This window comes from Schistocerca piceifrons, chromosome 5 (assembly GCF_021461385.2).
Source record: "Schistocerca piceifrons isolate TAMUIC-IGC-003096 chromosome 5, iqSchPice1.1, whole genome shotgun sequence".
Taxonomy (NCBI): domain Eukaryota; kingdom Metazoa; phylum Arthropoda; class Insecta; order Orthoptera; family Acrididae; genus Schistocerca; species Schistocerca piceifrons.
This window is the reverse complement of record NC_060142.1, coordinates 147,080,955-147,090,614: the sequence shown is the minus strand read 5'-3', so window position 1 is coordinate 147,090,614 and position 9,660 is coordinate 147,080,955. Positions and strand designations below refer to the sequence as shown.

At 43.6% G+C, this 9,660-nt stretch overlaps 1 pseudogene; it reads left to right on the top strand.

Moving 5' to 3' along the window:
• Positions 1–8,973: 8,973 nt before the first annotated feature.
• LOC124799701 lies at positions 8,974–9,138 on the top strand (annotated as a pseudogene).
• Positions 9,139–9,660: the final 522 nt, after the last annotated feature.

Sequence of the window (9,660 nt, the reverse complement as noted above, 5' to 3'; positions counted from 1 at the left end):
AGCTTTCGAAATGTGGTGCTACAGAAGAATGCTGGAGATTAGATGGGTAGATCACATAACTAATGAGGAAGTACTGAATAGGATTGGGGAGAAGAGAAGTTTGTGGCACAACTTAACCAGAAGAAGAGACCGGTTGGTAGGACATGTTTTGAGGCATCAAGGGATCACCAATTTAGTATTGGAGGGCAGCGTGGAGGGTACAAATCGTAGAGGGAGACCAAGAGATGAATACACTAAACAGTTTCGGAAGGATGTAGGTTGCAGTAGGTACTGGGAGATGAAGAAGCTTGCACAGGACGGAGTGGCATGGAGAGCAGCATCAAACCAGTCTCAGGACTGAAGACCACAGCAACAACAACAACAACAATGGCCTATTAAACGCGTACAAAGTGATCCCGACATCGTGGCCTCCAATCGTAAGAGCATATGCGGGTAACAATAACTGCACCATACGCCAGCGACATTATCAGAGACGTAGCTAGTCTGGCACAGCAGAGGCAATTTTTCCGATGATAAGAAAAAATGAGTAAAAATTAGAAAAAATTAAAATAGCGAGCTATTGTGGCCATACGAAACTACAATCGTCCGGCCATAACTGTGGGTTCTTTGATTGCTTTGGGAGATGGATCATCACACTAGAACAAACGAAATTTCATTTCATTTTGTCACGCTAATTAATAAAAGATTTACTTAGCTTTGCCTCGATTCTTTGCCACAGGATTTTCTGATAATTTAGAACTGTCACTTCATGTACAGATCAACAAACTGTTCTCTTGCCGTACAAACTGTAATATTTACGAAAGTACGTTTCATCAGAAACTTTAGCTGTTACCGACCTACACGATGATGCTGACTGCTGTAGGGAACTGGGCAGAGCTCTTGTACGCTCGACACTATATTGACTTCAGTGTGAGGGCGCTGCTATGCTGAGAGGGAGGCGTGTCGTCTGGAGTGTCTCCCATTGGTTGTTGCGGACTCCAGGAACACACTCTATAAACAACCAGCAAGAATTACAACAGTGCGTAAGGGCTTGCAATACGAATACGAACGTTTGCAGCTGCATGTGACTTCTCAAACGGCTCCCTCAGAAACAAAGATAGAAGATTATGGTTTAATCCTCCATCGGCGAGGTGGTCAGAGACGGAGCGCATACTCGACGAGGAAGACCGTTGTTAAGGAAATCGGTCCTGTCCTTTTCAAAGGAACCATCTCGACATTTGCCTCAAATGATTTGAGGAGAAATTACGGAAAACCTCAATCCGGATGGGCGGCCGAGGATTTCAATCGGCTTCCTCCCAAATGTGAGTCCAGAACCTTACAACTGCGGCGTATTTCTCAGCTTCTGTCAGAAATAGCAAGTATCAAAGAATCATACGACATACTAGTAATAAATCCGTTGTTCTACCTACCAGATACTTTATTAGGAAGTTCTTATTTCATCTTTCGTCCTTTGCAGGTATTACGGGAGCGTATCACGGGGGTATTCTGTGTCGTTTTATGCTATTTTAAAATTTATATCAGCTCCTTAGCGAAAACGCACTTAGCGTGAACGCTGGCTCATCATCCCATTATCTTTTCTTTATCAGAACATGACTGGATTTTGTGAGTATATTCATCCAGCATGTCTTCTCAGCTTAGTTACATTTTCTTCCCTTGTACGATATTTTGTGTGTTAATTTGTGCCGCCTGCACCTGACGACGCAGTTAAAATGCTGCGAAACTGGTTGTGCTTATAAATAAAGCACTTGCAGCCGAAGCGGTTTTATCTTCGAACAGGCATATCCAGGCTGTGGCTGCTCGTACTACATGATCTCCTGCATGAAAGCTACGGCTGTTGCAAAAATTACTCGTATTTTTTTAAATATTTGCGTTTTATAATGAACCATTCATGGTTATCCGGATTGTCAGTACTATCAACAGGAGAAGCGCAGCACGAATGGCCACAGTTTTGTTCGTCTGGTGAGAGAATCTAACATAAATGTTAAATAATCTTAAATCGCAAGACTCGTAGCGAGATGCCACAAATTCTGCAAGAACGTGCTTGGAGAAGTCCAAGAGCCATCTTTCAGCGCAGAAACCAGAGGGATCATGTAGATGAAATTAGGCATGCGTTTTAACGTGCAATTACCGGCGATATCCTTTTCCAAGGAAACATAGAATTCATTGCCTTTAGGAAATTAGGCAAACGACGGAAACTAGAATATGGTTGGTTTGACGCAGTTTATATGGCTTGGCTCTGAGCACTATGGGACTTAACATCTGAGGTCATCAGTCCCCTAGAACTTAGAGCTACTTAAACCTAACTAACCTAAGCACATCACACACATCCATGCCCGAGGCAGGATTCGGACCTGCGACCGTAGCAGTCACGCGGTTCCGGACTGAAGCGCCTACAACCGCACGGCCACCGCGGCCGGCCCGCATTTTATAACCGCAGTCTTCCCGAGTACAGGTCCAGCGTATTTTCACTGCGCCATCATGCTTGCTAGAAGTCTTGATTTTTGCTAACTATCACTAACTGCACTGCCATAATTATAGAGATACACAAAATTAAGAATCGGAAAGAAAATTATTATTTTATACGAACAAAAATAAGTTATAGGTACAGTTATTTGCCTACAGTGTCAAAAGATGTCCCTTACTTTTATATTTAGTTTACAAACTTATGCTTCCACTCGTCTGATTAGTGACTGATTCTGCAACTGGATTTCATTACAATATGGGTCCACTTTTTTGCTATATGTCATGAGCTTGGTGAAGCCACTGTGCATCTTACCTTGACCAGGCAACGCATCACTATTTGAAAGCTCTACTGAGTGCAACTTTAAATATCTTTGGCCCACCGATTAACCTGTAATCCGCAACGGAAGCTGACTACAGCGACTTCAGCACCACTGATCGGGTAATAAATTTCATTAAAAATTAAAAAGTAGTTTCTCAAGCAGGACAGCTATTGTCAGTAATTAGAGGAGGTGGAAAGGAGTGACAGAATGCAGCTGGGTGGAAAGAATGACAAACTATTCTGCATTAAAAGGGACATTTATTAAGTACCAGAATCAAAATCATGTTAATATTATGGTTCCTTGTGAAAGGTGATTTTATTAACAAACTCTCTGGTCACACTTATGTCAGAAAAAGAATGTGCCTTAAGAAAGGACGAGGCATACCCCCCCCCCCCCCCCCGGAAATGCATTAAAACCCAAACATGTGCTACTGCTGGGAAAAGGAAATCTCTGGAAGATTTCATCACTTATCAAACCAAATCCTAATAATTCCTATAAATCATGTGTGGTTCGCGTCAAACCTAGTTTTTGATCATATTGCTCAAGAAAATCTGTAGACCACAGCAAATCCATCATAACATGGATGGAAAAGTGAAACCAAATGGCCCTTTCAAAAACTCAGATGAAAGTCGATAAACTTTACACATGCAAAACTCAGCCACGTAATTCTCTTGATAGCTGAATTTAACCACAGCATGAATTTCCTACATTATTAAACAAAACGTCTAACTGGACTCCCCACCAAAAAGTTTTATCCTAAATGAACTCGAAAGCGGCGATTATTATTCACCACAGCATCAGTCCACCACTAACTAACTGTCAGACTTTCTAAAACTGCCCAGGCGCAGTGACCTGGCGCCTCCTACCTCATTTTGAAGCGTAGATGTCAGCCAATGGTCAAGAAACGACATCGTGGCGCCGAGCACCCTGTCCAGTCGGGAGGATGCTATTAGGTTGGTAAGTAAATGCGTAGCGTTTTCCTTTTGCATGTTGGTATTCCGATTGCTATCGATTTATTTATCAATCGTCATTTTCTTATCTGTAGTTCACTGTTGCTATCTGAATATACATACTGTCATTTGAAGGTGGCGAGTGGAACTGTGGAAGCTGGACAGTTGAGTGCCAACTGGGAAAACCTGAACACTTTGAATTCAGTAGAGGAGTGACGGCAGCAGAAGCAGCCAGAAACATCTGCGCCGTGTACGAGGATAATGCCAGTGTTCAGAGCACAACAAGAAAATGGTTTTCTCGTTTTAAGGTGTATCGTTTTGACATTGATGATTCTCCTTCGGGATTTGATGAAGATCGTTTAAAAGCATTAATCCACAATGATTTGTTTGAGTGTACTCAAGAATTGGCAAATGTTGAGAACTGTGATCATTCAACCATTTTGCTACATTTGCGTGCACTGGAGAAGGTTCAAAGTTGGTCAAATGGCTCTGAGCACTATGGGACTTAATTTCTGAGGTCATCAGCCCCTAGAACGTAGAACTACTTAAACCTAACTAACCTAAGGACATCACACACATCCATGCCAGAGGCAGGATTCGAACCTGCGACCGTAGCGGTCGCGCGGCTCCGCACTGAAGCGCCTAGAACCGCTCGGCAACACCGGCCAGCGGAGAAGGTTCAAAAGTCGGGTCTATGAGTACCGAATGCTCTCAGCCAAAATCACGAAAATCAGCAGGTGGCCATATGTGGATCTCTTTTTACTCGTCGTCAGTTGACTTGTGAACAACACCGAACGTACCTCTCCTGTATCGTTACTGGTGACGGTAAATGGTGTCTTTATGCTAACATAAGGAAAAGGAAGGATTGGTTAAGGCCAAACAAAGAAGCAACTCCACTTGCAAAGACGTTCGCGAACCCACACAAGTTATTGTTATGAGTTTGGTAGAACAGTGTCGATGTGGTGCATTACGAAATGCTTCAGCGTGGTGTAACCATTGCTGTTGACATTCATTGTCAACAACTGAGGCATCTTGCAGACGCAGCCCAAGAACAATGACTAGAAAGACTGCGTAAAGCGACGCTACTCCACGGTAACGCCCACGTGTTTCTCAAACAGGACAGCTATTGTCAGTAATTAGAGGAGGTGGAAAGGAGTGACAGAAAACCCAGTACAGGAGTTTGGTTGGGACGTCTTTCCGCACCTACGTTATTCGCTTGATCTTGCTCCCTCAGATTTTCACCTATTCCTTTCCAATTGATTAAGCGCTCCGAATGTAGTTCGACGAGTTATTTGCCTCGAAACCATGCGATTTCTGCAGTCGCGGGAGCGAAAACTTATCCCAGCGTTGGCAGACAGCTGTAAATAATGATATTACGCGTATCTGTTGCATTCATTACAGTTATGGAAAAAACTACGAAGTTATACAGCAAGCAAATAAAAATGCCAGTCGCCGTTGCTCAAGTCTCCCACTAGTTCGTCGTACAAAAGCTGAACAAAGGTTCCATGGAATTTTCCTCCGCTCGCACGTTGTTCTGCCTGACGAATCGTAAGACGTACTATTTGAAAAGAGCGGGACAGGCTATTGTCCCCGACTTAGGAGATCCACAAACCAGCTTTTAAAACTAAAAATTGAGATGCTTTGCCCACGCTCCCACAAGGAAAAACGAAAATGCGGCACTGATTCCACTACTACACACGCATTGCCAGTTAACCACTTCCCTTATACGTCACAGAGGTAACCGTGATTAGGGGTAACACAGGCGGCTGTTATGAAATGAAAGGAAATAAAATTGGTAAAATTGCTTCCCCACGTAATCCTCCTCCAAATCATGGCTATATAATAAGCAAAGAGCAGAAGCCACCTGCTGAACGTGGGGAAGTCACATTAGCCATTACAAATAACAATCTCTTGAAATGTGGCTGACTCATAAGCTTTACATGCCTGCTGTACTCTCTGTTTCGTAGCAAAACAGTGGAAATAATGGGAGAGCAATGTCCTATCTGTAGCAAAGTTGTCACCTGGCTCGTCCTTAGAGAACGAGAGTGGAAATACGTGTATGTGCAACAACACAGGATTCCTCCTCCGATCGGAAAAAATTCCTCGCGTGTCTCTCTCTCGTCGCAGCCCGTCTTTCTTATGAATGACGTTTCGGCCTGGAACTTAAAACAAAACAAGAAACCCATCTCAGGTAGGCTGGGCCCGCTGGCCCATTAGCGGAGCTTAAATTACACCGATATGCTAATTAGTTCATTAGTAGATAAACACACCTGCAGCAGGGCCGGAGTGTTGGTATTACCGTAATGGTTATGGGCCGCGCTAAAGGAAGCTCGCCGCCCATGATGGATGTAATGGTTGGGATAATTATTGTGGTTAAGTCTCTTTTATGATCGGCACAGAGGCTAATGACGCTCTCCACACGTTCAATAAACATCCGTTTATAGCGCAAACTCGGTATCGTAGCTGCGTTTGGGAATATGACGTAGTTATATGCATGGAACGACGTTATTTCAGTAAATGATACTAAGTGTAACAGATCTATCCTGTGTCAGATGACGATACTGCATATCTTCCGCTTTTAGCAATACTAACAAGACGTGACTAGAAGGTATATACGGGAGCAGCACAATTTTTGTTCAACTAACAAGAAAACACTGAAATGCTGAACCCAAGTTTATTTCTTTTGGAGGGAGCTTGTAATGTCATAACACATGTTACATTTGGAAATCCAGTATCATTATCAGATCATCCTTTATATTAGGTTGAAGAGCAAGATTTTAATTTGCTGACACGATAGAGCATGTGTTACGTGCATCGTCTCTGAGCTAGTGCACCATCACTATGAAAAATTCTACTAAAATTGAGTCCCATGAAACGAGTGGGATAACAAAGAAAGAAAAACTGCATGTTAATTTCAAAAAGGCCAGTAGTAGTGACGTAAAGAGAGTTCTGGCACATTTTGTACATACACGTTGCTTACATCCACAGGCAAGCTTGCATTCACAGTAAAATTATCCCCCTACCAGTCCCCCCCCCCTTAAACTGCTGTTATGCTAGTTGATTTATGACCCCTAAGGAATGATTTGTGATCCCCTGTGGACAATTTTTCCTACTGAGAAATCTGTCACTCCCACTCTTCCCCCACCCTTCTCCTCCCCCACCTCTCTGTCACCCCCTCCCCAGCTCTGAGTCTCTTTTCCCCCCTCGGCAAATCCCCCACTGCTCCCCTCCCATCCCCTCCCCTTTACCAGTTCCCCCATCCTCTCTCTCACCTGGGAATTAGAAAGAAAAAGACTCTGTGCTCAAGTGCTGGAGAGGAAGAACTTAAGGCACTGTCTGCGTTCACTTGTGTATTATACAGTTGTCCTACAGCAACTCCCACTTTCCATAACCACCTGCCCCTACCCTAATTGGGAATTGGCTGGAAAAAGTGCCAGTTTGTGCTTGCTGGGAAGGATCTCACAACACAAAATTTAAAGCAATGTCAGTAATAAATTACTGCAAATATTTTATTTAATCAGCTTGCAAGAGACTGGATATTCTCCATTTGGATAGAGCTCTCATCTGCAACCCCCCCCCCCCCTCCGCCCTTTCCCCCCCCCCCCCCCACTTCCCATGACATAATAACTGAAAGCACCGAGGAATGGACTGAAGAGCAATATATTGGTCGCTGATGTGGGTCACCCACTTGTATGTCTGTCGACAGGATGCTGTCACAGAGTTTGAAAACCGACTACTGTCATTATACTAAAAACCACGGACCACACCAGACGTCGGCCTCTTTTGATTTCGCAGCCCCGAACAATGCATCAGATGGCTGCATACCATTGATTTAGAAACTTCAGACTCCTTTCCTGTCTTTGTCTGTGTCTTTTTCAAGCGTCTACTTCCTGTTTGTGGGAGCACATGCATGAACCAATATGTTCAAATACACAGAGAGAAATTTTCATGCCTCCTAACAATGTTCCGGTTGAAACAGTGCCAGTTCTGCAAGGTATGCAGGAGGGCTTCTGCGAAGTTTGGAAGGTAGGAGACGAGGTAATGGCGGAATTGAAGCTGTGAGGACGGGTCGTGAGTCGTGCTTGGGTAGCTCAGTTGGTAGAGCACTTGCCTGCGAAAGGCAAAGGTCCCGAGTTCGAGTCTCTGTCTGGCACACAGTTTTAATCTGCCAGTAAGTTTCATATCAGCGTTCACTCCGCTGCAGAGCGAAAATTTCATTCTGGAATATTCCTGTTGGCTAATGTTGAGGACAAAAAGAGAGCTTGCGCAACTGTGATATCAAAAATAGTGGGCAATAGTCACTGGAGTCAAATAGATTGGTTAATATTCTCATCACCTTATGATAATTCTTCTTCATAATAAAACATATTTCAACGTTTGAGAATTACATGCAGACATTCTGCAAATCAAATACTTCAACTTCTGGCACAAACAGATCGTAGCACTAACTAGGCTACATCTGAGGTCTTGGATCCAGTGACATTTGAGATCAAAGGCACCCTCCTCCACCACAACGTTTCCACTAAACATGTCTGTCAAATAAAACCTTCTGATCGCACACACTGACGATTGCAAAGCCCATATTCTCTACTGACAGCCGGAGAGCCTGGCCACACCAACAAGGAGAGGACTAGAGAGTCACACCTGCACGGGCCATGCTAGCACTTGTGCGCACATCTCCAGCTGTACCAGATGCTCAGAGGCCGGAGAAACTGTCACCATGACACCCAAGCAGTCAACCAATCAATTTGCATGGGGGGAACAATCGTGCAGGGCAAATACTTGCCACACTGTATCTTCTCATGCAATTCACGTCCGCTTCTGTCGCCACTCAACCAGCGTATTGGTTATTACACTATGCAGCCACCCAGAGGGCACCACCGCCATGTCTTGTCTACATGGCTGAGGGTAACACCCGACAGGTCATAGCAATCTTCGTGCACTACAGCCATGCAAGGCTAAGCTGTGGCTTCTTGTCGGCTGCTGGCCATGGGCACTGTGAGACAAGCTGGAGTGGCTTGGATGTATTACTCTGATACAGACTCCCCAGTTTAAAAAATCCACTTCACCCAATCCGAAATGGTGATGTACCTAAAAATTTCTCACACAATATGTGGATCCTTCCCTTTAATACGAGTTATTTTCGGCGACAGAAGTAATCAGAGCATACACCGATTTTCACATCGCTAAAGTATTGTTACTTTTTTCTACAAACCCTGTACAACAGTATGGCAAAGGGTATACTTCCTCTAAGCATTCTCTCATCAGGTAAAAGAAATCTGTTCTTATCATTTTAATATCTGTTATATCCTGCGCACAGGACTAGAATATTAAATTTATTTTTGGGTCATGACAGAGTTCTAAGAGCATGCTCTACATCTGTCACAGGATGCGTCCTCACTTTTGAACTCTCTTAAAATAGTCAGGGGCCTCATCACCTACAAAGTCTCTTAAGGTAGCAGCATAGAGGATTTGAAAATGTTTTATACTAAATATCACTTCATACATTCAGTAAAAAGCTGATTTTTTGATGGGAGATTAAATTTTCGGTAAAAGATCTCGCTGCAACGAAAAACTTCTCATCATTGCTCCATCTCACGAATTATGTCCATGGTACTCTCGCCATCGCTTCCACCCTCCCGGCTGCACGTTATTGATGTCAAACGTATTGACTAATTAATTAAATTGATCATGGTAGTCCCTTTGCATGGCGAGTAATTTCTTTCCTGCAGTCGAACTACAATCACATGGTAGCTCACTTGAGTTTCCATGATGGGAAGATGTTCTTTTCGAGGAATACTATTGAGAAATTTTAGAGAATCGACATCTGAAGCTGACTGCAGGAAGTTCCTGCAGCTGCCAATATACATTTCGCATTAAGATAAGATAAGAAGTTAGCAATCATATGGAGGCATACAGACAGTCTT